This window comes from Anomaloglossus baeobatrachus, chromosome 5 (assembly GCF_048569485.1).
Source record: "Anomaloglossus baeobatrachus isolate aAnoBae1 chromosome 5, aAnoBae1.hap1, whole genome shotgun sequence".
NCBI lineage: Eukaryota > Metazoa > Chordata > Amphibia > Anura > Aromobatidae > Anomaloglossus > Anomaloglossus baeobatrachus.
The window spans coordinates 116,680,494-116,699,945 of NC_134357.1; positions in this window are offsets into that span (position 1 = coordinate 116,680,494).

The following is a 19,452-nucleotide window of genomic DNA, read 5'->3' on the forward strand; positions in this document are numbered from 1 at the left end:
GCCAGGTATGCCCTGAAAACCACCAGCCCATGAAAGCCGCCTCTACATCCTGCCAGAAGTGGCTGAAGGCGCGGCCAACGGGAGAGGCAGATTGGAGGAAAGGTCTGGGAAAACGGATGGCCCAGACCTGGTTACCAAAAGAAACCGGTGACCTGCCTCCTGAAAGAGGGTTTTGGGAGGGTTAACGGACTTGTGGGTGGAGGGTGGTGATGTATGGTACCTGGTGGTTTTAAAATGTTTTACCATGTTTTTACTGTTTTATGCATTTTAAAATGTTGTCTTGCAGCCCGAGGACGTGCTGGTGATAACTAAGGGGGAATGTGGCGCCCCTGACCTGGTCAGGCACCACTGAGTACTGCACCCATGCTGGGGACAGTACAATACAGGTAATCCAGAAGGCTGACCGAGGTGTGACTACACAGGCGCATAGTGATCAGGTCTCACACATGTACCTATGAGAGGACCCCTGGGGATCCCAGGAGGGGGAAAAGCCTTCACCTTCACTGGAATAGTGGAGGGGGCCAAAAGCCTCCATCTCCTCTCAAGGGGTGTGGTAAGAGAGCCTGGTTGCTAGGTGGCGTAGGCAAGAACAGGAGAGGAGGAGCAGTGAGCCGGTTCAGTGCAGAGTCCAGGGAGCTCCGAGAGGAGCTGACCCCTACCCCTGGGGCTGTTGCAGTCTGACAGCGCCCGCGCAGTGGCTACCGACGGGGGAGAACGGTCACCTAGGAGTGCTACCCGAAACCCGTCTCCAGCTAAAGAGAGAGCACAGAGTGGGAAGTAAGGAGACTGCTAGGGAGTACCAGGCCCAAACGGGCGGCAGATCCCGGAGCGGGGATAGATCCACCTTTCCTTGCTAAACCTGCCGGTGTGGGGCCCTCAAAGCCCACACCACAACACCCAAAAGCCGCAGCCACGTAGCCACAGTTAGGGCCCATAGTTCACAGGAGGCAAGCAGCTGGAGTGATCTGGTCCAGGCAACAAGCAAACGGCAAACGAAGGGGAGAGAGGCTTCAGCAACTTCCCTGGGTGACCCCCATAGGGACTAAAAGTCGGGGTTACCCCAAACCACCAAGGGCTAAGGAAGGCGAGTTGGTAGTCACCATCAGAAGTCAGCCTGAAGGATACCTGGTTCCAGCCTGGTTCATCCCAGCTACGCCCGGGTTACTCACCCTGCCATCAACCGTGAGTAAAACCCCTGAAAGACATCCTGCTTGTGTGGAGTTATTCTGCGCCTTGTGGTTCTACACACCTACACAGGGCCCTGGGGCTTGCCTCACTCTCAGGAGGCTATCCCAACTGACTGCACACACCATCAGCCCCAGGCGACCCTCAACCTGCAGTGGCGGTCACCACTGACCGCAATTCTGAGAGTGGCGTCACGACAAATAGAAGATCTCCTACCTGTGACAGGATTCAGCAGAGTGGAGTCCCTGAAGGTAATGCACCGACACAGCGTTCTCGGGGCTTCACACACACACAGCCACCACTGCACACGGAGGGTAAGTGACCCACTCAACAGCAATGTATCCTTTCTTAAACCATAGATTGCCTATCCCTATCTCATAACGCCCCTCTAATATTATCAACCTGCTATTTTTCTCTGTTATCAGCCGGTTCCACCGGAGTTTCTCCCATTCAACTGGCATATACCTAGGAACAGCCTCCTATGTCCAATGGTAATAGTATATCTACTTCCTTTTATCTCACGATCTATACAGGTTCATTTTAGCCATTATTTCTTCTGCAGATATGTTACCACGGTCAGCAGAAGCAATTTTTTCTACTTTGTATCCCTGCATAGTGAAAGCCTTTCCATTGGTAATATACCACCCTCATTATGTGGTTTATTATGTTTTTTTCATATAACACACCATGTTTATTCATTGCTACCCACAGACATTTTATTGCTCCTGGCCAAACAGTACATTCGATGCGGCAGAGATATTGAATATCTAACCTGAGGTATGCGGACCGGGATCCGTAATAACAAAGATGTTTTGAGCCTTATATACATCCATCAAGGTAGCTGATGTTTTTACTATACAGGTTCATACCCTGGTTCTGACACCTTTGTTTTAGTCCTGCATAGATATCTCTTTCTTTCTTTAGATTATTGATCCATTGAGTCGACTACAACATGTTATAACAATTATATTCGCGGATATATGACGGCCACCAGTTTAAACATTCCACTCCTGTTAAAAATTCTGGGAACTAGTAACATCACCACTGGTAGTATAACCGCTACAATTATAATCCGCTATATTATGTGACTCTGAATGATGGACTATATTTACTTATTGTTATCCACAGACGCGTCTATCACTATTGGCGTCAGCATTATATGCTATAAAAACAACGGATCCCCAACCTTAATAAATTATAGGTTTTAGCCCTATAACATCCATACAGGTATTGACTATATTTACCTCATATTCACACGCTTATTTGAGTATCCACTCCTTATCTCACATATATATATATATATATATATTTTCTTTCTGTATAGGATATAATCTTTCCACAACGGCCATAGGGCCCTCCTACAGGATTCTTTAAAAATCCTACTTCCACACAGGTATGCTCACATACATATACCATACCCCATCCTCTCAGGCCATACGGCGATTTTAGGCTCTTGTACTCAACTGCTTTTTTGATTCACTTTCCCCTTACTTTTGCCACAGGACTATATCCCATGCTGCTGTAATAGCGCTGATTACAATCAGTTAAACACCATAAAGGATCTCTGCTTTACACGGGTGAGCCACTTATCCTCCCTTTAGTTTACCACACCGTCACTATGGGTCCCTCCCTGGTGCGTAACGTGTTATTAGACTGCTATAATTGTAATCATTCTTGGGAATACATCGTGTTGTTGTGATTTCACCGCCTATGTTGTATCTCCTTGCATATGTACCATATGTACTTTGTCATTTTCAATTGGATTGTCTTTATTGTATACATCATGTATATTCGCTGATATCTGCTTTTCTGTTTTATTCACATATAAATATACTTCAGTTTGATTGTCCGACCTGAGGAAGGCCTAGGGCCGAAACGTCGGCGGACTTTCTACTTTGTACAGCACAAAAAACATTTTTTCAATAAAGAAAAACAGATTATGAACACTTGAAACAGTCTATTCCTTCACTTATTTGGGAAACAGTGCAGTGTGCCGGAACTCTCGTTCTCTGAGTACTGCATATAAGAGCTCAGGCCGCGCTGTATAACATAAAAAACACTTTTATAATACTCACCTGTGGGGTGGTCCGGTCCGATGGGTGTCACTGCTCTCTGGTCCGGTGCCTCCTCTCCTCGGTCTGGCGCCTCCTCTCTGCGGTGATTTCCATTCTTCTTATACCCAGCACAGTGTGGATGATGTGTCTACGTCATCCACACAGGCCAGCATTGTGGTCCTGCACAGGTGCAATTCTCTCTGCCCTGCTGAGGGCAAATTAAACTACTGTAATGTGCAGGCACAAGGAAAGGTTAAAGACCGCCCACGCATGCGCACTACAATACTTTGATCTGCCCTGAGCATGGCAGATCAAAGTGCGCCTGTGCAGGACCTCAATGCTGGCTAGTGTGCATGATGTAGGACGCGTCATGTACACAAGCCTCAGAAGAAGGAGGACGGCGATTGTTGCAGAGAACACGCGCCTGACCGAAGAGAGGAGGCGCCGGACTGGAGAGCAGTAACACTATATGGAGATAAGGTATGCACACCAGTGACTATGCAAGGGGAATACATGTAATAGCAGAAACTGCTGTGTGAATACTGACATGAAAAATTCAATAGCTATATGTAAGAATGAAATGTGAAAAATGGAACCTGCATTACTGCCATGAATATATGAATAAAGAGAAATTTAGCTACTGAATACATTTCTCTTTATTCATATATTCATGGCAGTAATGCAGGTTCCATTTTTCACATTTCATTCTTACATATAGCTATTGAATTTTTCATGTCAGTATTCACACAGCAGTTTCTGCTATTTCATGTATTCCCCTTGCATAGTCACTGGTGTGCATACCTTATCTCCATATAGTGATGTTTTTTTAGGTTTTTGCACCCAGTTCAGACATAGAATGGAGTTCCAAACGTTATTCCTTATTTGGAGAGCAGTAACAGACTGTACCTCCCCGCAGGTGAGTATTATAAAAGTGTTTTCTTTGTTCTGTACAGTGGCCTGGGCTCTTATATACTGCTGTACCTAAGAGATCAGTGGTGGTAGCTGCAGCTTACAGTCGCCAAATCTGGTGACAGATTCCCTTTAAAGCAAATCTGTCAACAGGTTTTTAATATGAAATCTGAGAGCAGCATTGTGTAGTGGCAGATACCCTAATTCCAGTGATGTGTCATTTATCTGCATGTTTTGGTTTTGATACATTCAGTGTTTTCTCTGCTAAAGATCTAACAGTTCTCTGAATACTGAGCCTGGTATAACTCCACCCCATACCAATATTTGGCAGCTTTCTGTATAGATTTTATATTGAGAGAAAGCTACTAATCAGCGGTGAGGGCGAGGTTCCACGGGTCCTCTGAAAAGCAGTGGGACAGCCACACCGGTAATTCGGTAAGTATGAAGCGCTTGCTCCTACCACTTTGCGCCAGATTCTGGTCCCCATTGAGTTTATGGGAAATGGCATCTAGCCAGATACTAGGGATCAATCCCACACCGACCTCGAGTCAGCGGGGGATTGATCTGCCAGTCCTCCGAAACGCAGGGACAAGATGTAAAAAGGACTGACATGCTGCATCTTGGCTGCATCTTAAAAAATGCAGTCAAGATGCAGCCAAAAAAGGATGCACTGTGCGGACAGCAAAATAGATAATAATCTCATAGACTGCTGGTAGAAGGAAACACATGTATTTAGTTGCATCTTTTGATATAAAAAATGCACGAAAACAGTAAAAGATGCATCGTGTGAACATAGCCTTAAACAAAGTTTCCTTTGATTTGGCGTCTCATGAGTTGATTTCAGTTTTTGTTGCCGACAGCTCTGAGCAGGGCAAGTCAGCTATTGCTGCTTTGGGCCCACGTCCATTTAGATTAAATACTGGAGCCTTCCCAGCAGTCCTTGCTGCTGTTAGAATTAATGTTTACTTTAGCCAGCCTGGTGGAAGGAACTGCTGAGGAATATTCCTTTGCCCATCCACCTGCTAATTTAGAGTCCGTCTAATGCTGTGAAGTTTGGCGTTTTGTATCCTTCTGTTTATTCCTCATCTGTCTTTCCTTTCCCTCCGTGTTTATTAGTGTAGTGGTGAGTCTAGTGAAATCGTCAGCCTACTCAATAGACAGGTTGGTTTAGGGCTAGCTGACGGTCTTAGGTATCCTGCTCATTGACAGATTGAAAGAACCTATATAGGGACACTAGGGAGCTCAGGGGTCAGCTTGCGGTGAGTTCAGGAGGTGCCCCCTCACCCCGCTCAATGGCAACAGGGTACTCCATTGTATCGTGACCCCGGTGTGTCTCCCATTTTCTTGTAGTGTTTTTGTAGTGCATCAGATGCCTGTTGGTCTGAACGCGTGTGTTACGCGTTATATACAGAGATTTCCTACTGATTGCATGACATTATCACTCCGAGAGGGGCGTAATAATATGCTAGGTGGCCGACTAGTCCGGGAAATTAACAACCCATGTGTGAGGCAAATCCCGGGATATGAAGATGAATTATGACTCCAGTCATAATCTCTCATCACTCCCTGGCAGTGCCCCCTCCCTTCTTGTTCTCAATGTCCAGCATCTGTGAAGGTGTTACACCTCCATGGCCATGTCCTGTGATATGGAAATGAGGTGGTGTGGGAACAATGGACACAGGATGACTCCCTGCCGTCACCCTGTAGTAGGGCTGCTAGCTCATTAGCAAGGCTATGGAAATAGCCAGACAGAACGACTCCAGTAAAAAATGGTTCATATCTCGCAAGCCATATTTCCGATAAATATGGCAACCATAAAAATGGTGTCTCCGCATGTGGACGATGCCGGCACACCCTTTTTATGGGAGCAGGACATTGGGAAATGCCCCAGGCGTGATATCAGCCAATGGGGAACTGGCAGACAGGTCATGAGTCCCCTCGTTCTGTAGCTAAATTCATAACTGTCACAATGAGAGCATTGGCGTCCGCCTACGACGCTCCCAGGCAAAGTTATGGCCCATATTCCATGTTGGGATATTGTCCATAACTCAAGCCAGGGGTGGAGCAGTGCTCCCTGTGAGGTCACTAAGGTAGGAGGGGACCTGGATTGGCCCAGGTTGATAACCCTACTTCGGCCATTTTCCAGTGTTCTTCTGCTCGGGGGCCTGGTTGGGAAAGACCTGTGAGGGAGTTCCTGGAAACCTGGTCTACAGCGCCCCCCTGTGGCCAGACGCAACAAGGTAACTGCTGGAACTGTGTATGCCTGTTTGTAACCCATGCTTTGATTGTAACTGTACTCTGACATATGTATATTCTGTAGATTCCCTATTGTATATATTGTAGTTTCTAGTGTGCTTTAGGCTGATTAAATTATATAATTAATCTTGGGCTGTTCTGTTATCTCGATCTTGAATCCCACGTCTGTGTGTTCGGCTAATAGTTACCGTAAATCGGTTGGTGGCAGCGAATTGTGCCAAGGATTATTGTGGGGAGGCCAGTGAGATTCGGGGAGATTTTATATATTCCGCCCGCGGAGGTCGGGGGAATATATACCTTACTCTCACCGGGGACCCTTCAATAATCGGCATAAGTAGTATAGCGGCCTCCTTGCTTATGGTCGGGCAATTCCATAATTGGCCTGACTATAAGAGGGGCGCTAGAGAGCGCGTCACGTGCTCTGTCTGTCGGTCGGGAGGTATAAAGGAGGGGTGACCCCCACTTGTTACCCCCCGATTGTGACGTACTGGTAGCCAGCGCGGGGGATTTCTGAGTGACCCCCCCCGGTGGTTTGTGACATATTGGTGGCATAGCGGTGGGATCGAGATAATAGTGTGTGTGAGTGTGAGACCCATACTCCCAGACACTAAAGACTGCCTGCAGCAGCTGTGGCTGCTGGGGTCTTCAGACTAGCTCAACACTAGAGTGTCAGAGTGCAGATACTGTAAGGTGTGTGGAGGCATCAGGTGTCAGTTCTGTGTCAGTGACCAAAAGTCTGCAAGAATGGCTGATGGCACCAGGAGCAGAGCTATGCAACTGGCCAATGCTAAGGCAGGAGCCGAAGAGAGGGAGGACGGTGCTGTGGACAGCAATGAGGAGGTTGCCCACGAGTCCTCCAGGAGCTCGACGCCAGAAAACCGTTCTGCCGAGGACATTGCGCAACCTGGCACTGCTGGACAAGATGAGGAGGAGCTCACCCAAGGTTCCTCAACGAGCCAGATGCCAGCCCTCCGCTCTGAAAGGGACAGTGAATCGCCTAGCTCTGCAGCGTGCCGCAGATCACCACGTGCCATTCCACCGAGCCTGGGAGGCTCGGATAGCCTTCTTCAAATGGCTATGGCCCTTCTCCAGGCTGGAGACCAGAAGGGCTACAAGGAACTCCTGGCAGAGCGCAGGGCAGAGCGGCACGCAGAGCGTGAGGCTGCGGAGCGAGAGCGGCAGGCAGCGCGTGAAGAGCGAGAGCGACAGGCAGACCGTGACTACCAGCTGCAGCTAGCTCAGCTCCGGCCCTCATCAGCCACATGTGACCTTCGAGACACCAAACTTCCAAAGGTCCGTGTTGAGGACTTCCCAGTGCTGGAGAAGGATGGAGACTTGGACTCTTTCTTGACTGCTTTTGAACGGACTTGCTTGCAGCACCATCTGGACAAGGACCAGTGGGCCAAATACCTGACCCCCCGTTTAAGGGGTAAGGCCCTGGATGTCCTTGGGGACTTGCCTGCTGAGGCAGATCAGGGCTACGACACCATCAAGCGGGCCCTGATCCAACAGTACAACCTCACTCCAGAGTCCTACCGCAAGAAGTTCCGGAGCCTACAGAAGGGACCAAAGGACTCCTGGGCTGACCACCGGCGGGCACTTGCCCGAGCTGCCGACCACTGGACCCAAGGCCTGCAGCTTTCCACCGGACCGGAGATCCTGGACTTGTTCATCACGGAGCAACTCTTGTGGAACTGCCCTGAGGATCTCCGCCAGTTCATCCGAGACCAGAAGCCAAAGGGGTCCACGGCTACAGCTGCCCTTGCCGATGACTACACCAACAACCGGGCCCCTGAGGCCAGGAGAGCGGCCACCAGCAGCACCTGGAGAGGGGGTAAGATGAATTCTGCGACTGCCCCACCTGCCCCTAGACTGCAGGGGGTGTCCCCCTCAACTCCCCTCTCCAGGCCCGTGGCGGAACCAAGACGGTGCCACCAGTGCAACCTACCTGGACACTTCAAGGCCATGTGCCCTCAGCGTCCCAAGGCCCCGGCTCCGTCCCCGTCCCAAGGGCCGCCCAAGGTGTATTGTGTGGGTGGGGGTGGTGGTAGGTCCCTGGACAGCTTCCAACCTGTCACCGTCGGCCGGTCTGTGACCATAGGACTGCGAGACAGCGCCTCGGAGGTGACTCTGGTGCGGCCTGAGATGGTGTCCCCCCAAGACTTGATCCCTGGAAAAACCCTCGCTGTCTCCGGGATTGGAGGCATTGACCCGGCGCTGCCTGTTGCTGACATTTATGTGGACTGGGGCGCAGGGCGAGGGGTGAGGGAGGTGGGGGTAACTGATCGGATCCCCGCAAACGTGCTACTTGGGACAGATTTGGGGCAGATAACCTCCCAGTTTGGGCCCCAACCAAGGGCTGAACCTTCAGCCAGTACTGACATGCCTCCGGACAATGTTAATGTGTTATCTATGAATGATGTAAGGGAGGAGGGAGTGAACTCTGATATTTCTGCTTGCATAGACACCATAGACACACACACAGCTGCAGCTGTGACAGGGGAGGGGGTCAGAGAAAGGTGTGACAATGCCTCTACAAGTAATCAGCCTGTGAGCTGGGATCTGTTGCCCTCTGCAGGGATAAGCAGAGAGCAGGGTGCTGCAGGGGGAGGACCAGTGTGTGGGGTGGGGGCTACCACAGCAAATGTGGGGTCCCCAGAGATTTCACAGCGGGGTTCTGTTGCTGCAGGAGGGGAACAGGCAGGTGAGATTGGGGCCGGTCCAGGAGCGGAAGTGCTCCCAGGTAAGATCTCGGTGCATGGTTCCCCCACAACCGGGGTGTCAGGAAGCCAGGTAGGTCTGCCTGAACCGGCGACTTGGTCAGGAACGGAGGAGGAGCAGGCACGACCCACGGTCGCAGCGGCTGTGGCCGCTGTCACCCGCAGTGGGAGTGCTGGAAGCCAAGGGGCCTCCCGGAGGTCCGATAGCTCTTCCCCTTCTGACCAAGTGGCAGCCGAGTCAGGTGGAGGCCAGGACACAGGTCCCGGGGTACTGACTGAAGATGTGACAGTCTCATCGATTCTGGCCACATCTAGTCAGGGGTTTCAGGCAGCGTTAGAAGCTGACGACAGCCTGAAAGCTCTTAAGGAGCAGGCGGCACAGCCTCCCTCGGACTCGGACCCGGAGCGAGTGGTCTGGGACCAAGGACGGCTGTACCGGGCCACGGTCCAGCAGGGTTCACCGGAGGCGTGGCCCAGGGACCGACAGTTGGTGGTACCCTATCCGTTCCGGACGGAGTTGTTGCGGATCGCACATGAGATTCCGATGGCCGGACACCTAGGGATCGCTAAGACCAAGGCCAGGTTAAACCAGCATTTCTACTGGCCAAAAATGGGGGCCGATGTGGCTGCCTACTGCCGTTCGTGTGAAACCTGTCAGAGAGTGGGGAAGGCGGGGCCACGCCCCAAAGCCCCACTGGTATCTCTGCCCATCATCGATGAGCCTTTCAGGAGGGTGGCTGTGGATCTGGTCGGCCCGCTGGCCATCCCCAGCAGCTCCGGGAAACGCTTCATACTGACGGTAGTGGACTATGCCACCCGGTACCCAGAAGCAGTGGCCTTGTCGTCCATTCGGGCTGACAAGGTGGCCACCGCATTGCTGGAGATTTTCTCCCGAGTGGGTTTTCCCCAGGAAATGCTCACTGACCGGGGGACCCAATTCATGTCCCAGCTGATGGAGGCCCTCTGTAAGCAGGTCCAGGTGCGACATCTGGTGGCCAGCCCGTACCATCCACAGACTAATGGCCTGTGCGAGCGGTTCAATGGCACCTTGAAGCAGATGCTTAAGATGTTGGTCGACTCCCATGGGCGTGACTGGGAGCGGTATCTCCCACACCTGTTATTTGCTTACCGGGAGGTTCCACAGGCCTCAACAGGATTCTCACCGTTTGAGCTCCTGTACGGGCGACGTGTGCGGGGCCCCCTGGCTCTGGTGAAAGAGGCTTGGGAAGGGGATTTGGCCACCCCTGGAGTGTCGGTTATCGAGTATGTCATGCGCTTCCGGGACAAAATGCAGGCCTTGACGCAACTGGTACACGACAATATGGCTCAAGCCCAGGCCGATCAGAAGCGTTGGTACGACCAGAACGCTTGTGAGAGGACCTACCAAGTGGGTCAAAAGGTGTGGGTACTGGTCCCCGTACCACAGGACAAGCTTCAGGCAGCCTGGGAAGGCCCATACCTCGTGTACCAGCAGCTCAACCCTGTAACGTACCTGGTCACCCTGGACCCTGCCCGTGGAAGGCGGAAGCCCTTCCATGTGAACATGATGAAGGCACATCATGAGCGGGAGGCATGTGCGCTCCCCGTGTGCAACCTGCCCGAGGAGGGAGAAGCGGAAACCCTTTTGGATATGCTAGCCCAGGTTAGGGCAGGCGGATCCATTGAGGATGTGGAGGTTGGCCACCAGCTCTTGGAAGACCAACGGTCCCAGCTGTGGGCCACCCTCCTCCCCTTCCGGGGGTTGTTTACCAACCAGCCCGGAAGGACTGACTTGGCTGTCCATCACGTGGACACTGGGGATCATCCCCCGATCCGGCGTTCAGCATATCGGGTCTCCCTGGAGGTGCAGCAACACATGCGCCAGGAGATTGACGAGATGCTGAAGCTGGGGGTGATCCAGGCATCCAACAGCGCTTGGGCCTCGCCTGTAGTCCTCGTCCCTAAGAAGGACCGAACCACTCGGTTCTGCGTGGACTACAGGGGGCTCAATGCTGTCACGGTCGCCGATGCGTACCCAATGCCACGCATCGATGACCTGCTCGATCAGTTGGCCGGGGCTCAGTACCTGACCATCATGGATCTGAGCCGGGGATATTGGCAGATCCCCCTGACTCGCAAGGCCAGGGAACGCTCTGCCTTTATTACCCCATTTGGACTGTACGAGTCCACGGTGATGCCATTCGGGATGAGGAATGCCCCTGCCACCTTCCAGCGGATGGTCAACACCCTGCTCAAGGGACTTGAAGGGTACGCGGCCGCGTACCTGGATGACATTGCCGTCTTCAGTCCCACCTGGGAGGACCACCTAGAGCATCTAGCACAGGTGCTCGGGCGGATCCACCGGGCAGGTTTGACCATCAAGCCGGGAAAGTGTCAGCTGGCCATGAGCGAGGTCCAGTACCTCGGTCACCGGGTAGGTGGGAGAACACTGAAGCCCGAGCCTGAGAAAGTGGAAGCCATCGCATCCTGGCCCACCCCCAGGACCAAGAAGCAGGTGATGTCCTTCTTGGGGACCGCTGGGTACTATAGGAGGTTTGTTCCATGCTATAGTAGCCTGGCAAAGCCCTTGACGGACCTCACCAAGAAGAAGCTGCCCTCTGCAGTCGATTGGACAATGGACTGCGAGACAGCCTTCCGGGCCCTAAAGGACGCCCTGTCCAGCCCGCCCGTGCTACAGGCAGCCGACTTCACGCGGCCGTTTGTAGTACAGACCGACGCCAGTGACTTCGGCCTCGGTGCGGTGCTCAGCCAGGTGGACTCTGCGAGCCAAGAGCACCCAGTCTTGTACCTGAGCAGGAAGCTGTTACCAAGGGAAGTTGCCTATTCCACGATGGAGAAGGAGTGCCTGGCCATAGTGTGGGCCCTGCAGCGTCTGCAACCCTATCTATACGGGCGCCACTTCATCGTGGAGACGGACCACAATCCCCTCAGCTGGTTGCACACCGTCTCTGGGACGAATGGGCGATTGTTGCGATGGAGCCTTGCGCTCCAGCAATACAACTTCACCATTCGCCACAAAAGGGGCCGTGACCACGGTAACGCAGACGGGCTGTCCCGACAAGGAGAGGTCGCGGACGGGCGCACGGGGGAACACCGGAGTGTGCTGCCCCCTAGCGCCCTCAAAAGGGGGGAGGTGTGAGGCAAATCCCGGGATATGAAGATGAATTATGACTCCAGTCATAATCTCTCATCACTCCCTGGCAGTGCCCCCTCCCTTCTTGTTCTCAATGTCCAGCATCTGTGAAGGTGTTACACCTCCATGGCCATGTCCTGTGATATGGAAATGAGGTGGTGTGGGAACAATGGACACAGGATGACTCCCTGCCGTCACCCTGTAGTAGGGCTGCTAGCTCATTAGCAAGGCTATGGAAATAGCCAGACAGAACGACTCCAGTAAAAAATGGTTCATATCTCGCAAGCCATATTTCCGATAAATATGGCAACCATAAAAATGGTGTCTCCGCATGTGGACGATGCCGGCACACCCTTTTTATGGGAGCAGGACATTGGGAAATGCCCCAGGCGTGATATCAGCCAATGGGGAACTGGCAGACAGGTCATGAGTCCCCTCGTTCTGTAGCTAAATTCATAACTGTCACAATGAGAGCATTGGCGTCCGCCTACGACGCTCCCAGGCAAAGTTATGGCCCATATTCCATGTTGGGATATTGTCCATAACTCAAGCCAGGGGTGGAGCAGTGCTCCCTGTGAGGTCACTAAGGTAGGAGGGGACCTGGATTGGCCCAGGTTGATAACCCTACTTCGGCCATTTTCCAGTGTTCTTCTGCTCGGGGGCCTGGTTGGGAAAGACCTGTGAGGGAGTTCCTGGAAACCTGGTCTACAGCGCCCCCCTGTGGCCAGACGCAACAAGGTAACTGCTGGAACTGTGTATGCCTGTTTGTAACCCATGCTTTGATTGTAACTGTACTCTGACATATGTATATTCTGTAGATTCCCTATTGTATATATTGTAGTTTCTAGTGTGCTTTAGGCTGATTAAATTATATAATTAATCTTGGGCTGTTCTGTTATCTCGATCTTGAATCCCACGTCTGTGTGTTCGGCTAATAGTTACCGTAAATCGGTTGGTGGCAGCGAATTGTGCCAAGGATTATTGTGGGGAGGCCAGTGAGATTCGGGGAGATTTTATATATTCCGCCCGCGGAGGTCGGGGGAATATATACCTTACTCTCACCGGGGACCCTTCAATAATCGGCATAAGTAGTATAGCGGCCTCCTTGCTTATGGTCGGGCAATTCCATAATTGGCCTGACTATAAGAGGGGCGCTAGAGAGCGCGTCACGTGCTCTGTCTGTCGGTCGGGAGGTATAAAGGAGGGGTGACCCCCACTTGTTACCCCCCGATTGTGACGTACTGGTAGCCAGCGCGGGGGATTTCTGAGTGACCCCCCCGGTGGTTTGTGACACCATGGACTAGTCAAGGAGGTCATGTGCATATCATAAACTGACTTTAGAAATGTTTTTTCTAAAGATCTGTTTCTGTGTGCAATGTAATAAAGGCACTGTTAGCAAGGGAGTTTAGATACAACTGCTGGTGGTTCTGGGGGCACAGAGGACTTGACAGGTTCCCTTTAAGACATACAACAATCCCTGTTGTAACTTGGAAGGTAAATTTTAGCTATTGTCCACAATTTTTAGGCAAGTTTTACACTTTTGATGTACATTTAGTGTCTACCCCAGGCCGGCTCCTGATAAGCATGCTGAACGGTCCATGGACTTATATCCACATAGAGACCAAAAAGATTCCTTTTAAATATGACCAGGCTGATGCCAAAATGGAAATCTTTCACCAGGATTTCACCCCATACTATTTATATCCACATGAAGCTTTTTCAAAGACAAAGCCAGCAATGGCTATATATGGCCAGTCCATTCCTCCTTACTGAAAAATCTGTATTTGAATCAACAGAATAGAGCTGGAGTGACAGAGGCTTCAGATATTCAACTTCATTTGTATATCAACTCAAACGCCAATTTCTCAGTAATGGAGAAGGAACTGGCAATGTAAAGGTATTGAAGGTATTGCTGGACTTGTCGTTGAAAAAGCTATATGCGCTAATAAATAGTTTATGGTTGAAGTCCTAACAGATTCCCTTGAGGGTATGTGCGCACGTTGCTTTTTACCTGCTTTTTACCTGCTTTTTTGCTGCTTTTTCTTCTGCGCTGTTTAATGCCAAAATGGATGTGTTCTTCTATTCAAGCAAAGTCTATGGGAATTTGGGTTTCTTGTTCACACTATGTTGTTCAAAATGCTGCCTTTTTGTGGCAGAACTTTGGTCAAAAACTCAGCTTTTCAAAGAAGCAACATGTCAATTGTTTTTGCCATTTGGGTTTTGCACTGCAAAGCTGAGTTTTTGACCAAAGATCTGACACAAAAAGGCAGCATTTTGAACAACATAGTGTGAACAAGAAACCCAAATTCCCATAGGCTTTGCTTGAATAGAAGAACACATCCATTTTGGCATTAAACAGCGCAGAAGAAAAAGCAGCAAAAAAGCAGGTAAAAAGCAGGTAAAAAGCAACGTGCGCACATACCCTGAAGTCAGTGTAATGGAAAAAAAAAGAAATGGAATAACATAGTAAGTTACACTGTTCCAGGGAAGATTTTTTTTTTACGCTTAACATATTCATTGCTTCCACTGTCGTACTTTGTCAGTTGATGGATGTGGTTTTGTGTCCTGGCATATAAATTAAACAGCCTCTATAAAAGTGATGTGAGCAATGTCTTAAAGTCCATTTAGTTAAAATGGCATCCCAAATATAAAAGGTACATCCAATAATCAACTATAATCTGTGTGAGATTCCGGAATATTATAGAATATGCAATTGAAATACTTTCAGAAAATGAAGTATTTTTGCTAGAAAATTACTGCAATTACACGTTTTGTTATACATGTTTATTTTCTATGTGTGTATTGGAACAACACAAAAAAACAAACAGGAAAAAAAAGGCTAATTGGACATAATTGGTGAAAGGCAAGCCTAAACTGTAAAGTTTTGGGTCCATACCGGATACTAAAGGGCCATTTACACGCTGCGACATTGCTAACGATATATCGTCGGGGTCACGGTGTTTGTGACGCACATCCGGAGTCGTTAGCGACATCGCAGCGTGTAACACCTAGGAGCGACCTTAAATGATGGCAAAAGAGTTATCAATCGTTGGTCTGTAACACGTCGTTCATTTACCAAAAATCGTTGTCTGGTCAGTAGCGAGGTTGTTCATCGTTCCTGCGGCACCACACATCGCTACATATGACACCGCAGGAACGACGAACATCTCCTTACCTGCCGTCCACCGGCAATGAGGAAGGAAGGAGGTGGGCGGCATGTTCCGGCCGCTCATCTCCTCCCCTCCTCTGCTATTGAGCGGCTGCTTAGTGACGCCGCAGTGACGTCGCTATGACGCCGAATGCACCTTCCCCTTGAAGGAGGGATTGTTCAGCGGTCACAGCGACGTCGCTGACAAAGTATGTGCGTGTGACGCTGCCGTAGCGATAATGTTCGCTACGGCAGCGATCACCAAATGTCGCAAGAACGACGGGGGCGGGTGCTATCGCTGGCGATGTCGCAGCGTGTAAAGCACCCTTTAGTGTCCGTGCATGAAGCCCAAACACTGACTTCTCAGGGACCTTCATGTTACTGTTCGGGTTCAGTCACCTGGCTAAAAATAAAGAAAACTAAAAAAAAAAAATTAATATGAAACAAAATGGGGATTAGAGTATGACAGTTATACTTACCGAGTCTCTTGTGTGGCTATCACACTGCTTCTGGGTCTGCTCATTAACTCTCATGCATATTCACTGCATCCCCGCCCTCCCTCTGTGACAGCATCTGTGATTGGTTGTAGTCAGAATGTTGGTGTCTGTGATTGGTTGTGGAGAGTAAAAAATAAATACATTTGAAAAATGGCGTACGGTCCCCCGTATTTTGATACCCAGCACAGAAAGCAGACAGCTACAGACTGCAGTATCCAGCTGTGTGCGTTATCTTGGTTGTGTATCAAAATACAAGGAATCCCATGCAGCTTTTTAAAAAATATTTGTAACGGCGGTCCAGGACCAGATACAAAATGGTTACCTCAAAACGACTAGGGCAAGTCTCCCACTAAGCAGGATCCCGAGGTACCCTGAAACCTTTTAACCCCTATACAGGGATCTGGATTTACTGCAAGGTCCAGGAGTTCGCTGCCTAGGGAAAGGCTGCATTCCACAGACGGGGATAGTCGCCAAGCAGGGTCAAAACCCATGATGTACGTAAGGTACAATATCAGAAGGCAGGGGGGGGGGGGGGGGGGGGGGGGGGGGGGGGGGGGGGGGGGGGGATATCCAGAAAACAGGTCGAGGTCAAAACCAAGATGTCAAGCAAGGTACAGAATCAGCAGGCTGGAGGAATGTCAAGAAAACAGGCCGAGGTCAAACGGGGCAGAACAGCAAGGTGTGCACAGTACCAGGAAAGCGTGTAGCTTTCGCAAAAACAAGGCTATATCTGGCAAAGAACAGCAGACTGCTGAAAGTATAAGAAGGGTGTGGTGCATTCCAATTGGTTGGAGTAGGAGTTGATAAGTTCAGCTGGAAGGCACATACCACCACAGTCAGCCAGTCTCAGTCTTCAAGTCTCAGCCATACCAATCTTGGTGAATTGGCGGAGACTACGCCCACCAGAGCTACTGGCACTGACTCCTCCCCTATCACCAGCACTGCCTACAGTGGGAAAACGGCACCGCCTGGTGACCAGAGAAGCAGTCACAGCAGCAGAGTCTGGTGGAGATGGGACAGTACCCCCCCCTCTTCACGAGGGGCTTCAGGACCATTAAGACCAGGATTATTGAGGAACTGGAGGTGAAATCTTTTTATAAGACCTTGAGCATGGAATGGATATCAGTTGCCAAAACTCAAGATCTCTTCTCTGGGCTATGACCCCTCCAATACACCAGATACTGTACCAACCCTCTAACAACACGGGAATCAAGGATTCTCTCCACCTCATACTCTAAGTTATCCTTAACTAGAACGGGGAATTCCCGACTGGGTGAATGGGGTTATGATATAACTTGAGAAGGACTTATTAAACACACTGGATATCTTAAAGGATGGAGGGAGTTTCAAACAGAAAGCTGCGGGGTTAATGACCTCGACTATCTCATATGGTCCAATAAATCTGGGACCAAGCTTGGCAGAGGGAACTTTGAGTTTAATATGCTTGGTGGATAACCATACCTTGTTCCCAACTCCAAAGCTTGGGCGTTTAGAATGTCTCTTATTCGCAGATGAAGCATTACCAATCTGTGCCCTCTTCAAGTTCTCTCTGACTCTCTGAGTTCTCTCTAAATGAGTTTTAACTTATCCACAGATCTCTCTGCCTCAGGAGCATCCACCACTGTGGCAGAAAGAGACCCAATACAAGGATGTAGCCCACAATTGCAGAAAAAGGGGGTTTCGGACAGAGGAACAAAATGACATTGCCTATAGAATATATCCACCACTACCCAGATAGAAGTCTTCCCTTCAGTGACTGGGAGGTCAGTAATGAATTCCATGGAAAGGTGGGTCTAAGTACTCCCTAGATTGGGTAGAAGTTGGAGAAATCTGGAGGGACGAGTGCCGGGTGTCTTAGCTCGGGCACAAGTTTCACAAACCAGTATATAATCTTTACAGTCTTTAACTCTAGTAGGCCACCAAAAATTTCTGGTTACTTTTCCGAAGGTATTGACTATACCAGGGTGACCTGCAAGCACAGATTCGTGAGACTCCTGAAATACATGGAGGCGAAATTGGGGAGTGACATACAGTTTATGGGTAGGAGTAGTATCCAGGGCTTGGTCTTGGGTATTACGGATCTCTTATCCTAGATCCAAGGAGATAGACGATACAATAATACCTTCAGCTAGAATAGGTACTGGTTCAGAGTCGTCAGACTGAGAAGGACAGAAGCTACCAGAAAGCGCATCAGCTCTTATGTTCTTGGTACCAGGCCGGAATGTTACCACAAAGTCAAATTTGGAGAAGAACAATGCCCACCTAGGTTGCCTAGAATTGAGTCTCTTGACTGATTCCAAGTAAGTCAAATATTTGTCCTCCGTGATAACTGTGACTTTCTGTGTGGCATCTTCGAGGAAGTGGCACCATTCCTCGAAGGCCCATTTAATTGCCGACGTCATTTTTCTCAGTAGCAGAAAATTTATAAAGAAGGCGCACGAAGTTGAGTGAGAGACTGAGTACCTTGTGATAGCAGCGCTCCCACTCCAACCTCAGAGGCATCCACTTCTACAATAGAAGGACACTCCAGATCAGGCTGAACCAGTATAGGGTCTGAGGAAAAACATTCCAGGGCCCATAGATCCCACGGGTCAGCGTCAGTGGGCACGGCTCCTCAGGCACACAGAAAGCCGGGAGCGGACTCCCGTGTTCCATACCGGGAATTCTAAACACACAACCACAAATAGTGCAGAGCCCGGGTGGGGGACCAGAGTACAACCGGCCGTGGCGGCTGGCCACCAGCACCTTGGTTTACCAAAAGACTTGTGTGATTCATTTAATTGTGAGTAACCAAACATCCCCTGGTCCATCCGGGCGCACAAGCCCCTGCCATCACCATACCCTGCACAGAGACACTGGGCCCCGGGGCAAACATCCCTACCCATGGAGAGGTTAACATCCGGCTGCCACTCCATCTCCCCCGGGTATCCCACAACAGCAGCGGCGGTGTCCCACTTCACCACACACCGTGGGTAGCGTCACGAACCGAATACGGCCCAGGCCGTACAACTACGTCCCCCTTTTCATTTGGCGTGTCCGCGTGACCCCCGGGTCCGGAGGATCCCTCGAGCCACACAACGGGTCCGCATCCGAGCAGCCTGGCTGCTGCGGGAATGGGGGCGGCACACCCGTGTGATCTGATGTGTGTGATCTGATGTGTGTGGGTGTGTGATCCACTGCAGGGCCTCCCGCTTGGCTGCTGGTGAGAATGATTGCGGAGTGTCCACTGTCTATAATGAAGTGTCCTGCAGTATCTTTAACTTTTTTAGCTGCATGGACACTTCATTATTGAACTGCGACTAGGGCTTATTTTTGGGGTAGGTCTTATATTTAAGACTTCCTCTAAAAATGCTGAAAATCCCTGCTAGGGCTTATTTTTGGTGAAGGGCTTATTGTTTTTTTAAAAACACGGTAAATTTAATCTCAGCAAAGGCAAACCGGCAAACTCAGATCCTCTACTACCCCAGAATCTATTAAATTAGCTGCAGAGCCACAATCAACAAAGGCATGCAGCTGCATGGATTTTCCTAGGTGAGACAGACCGGTAACA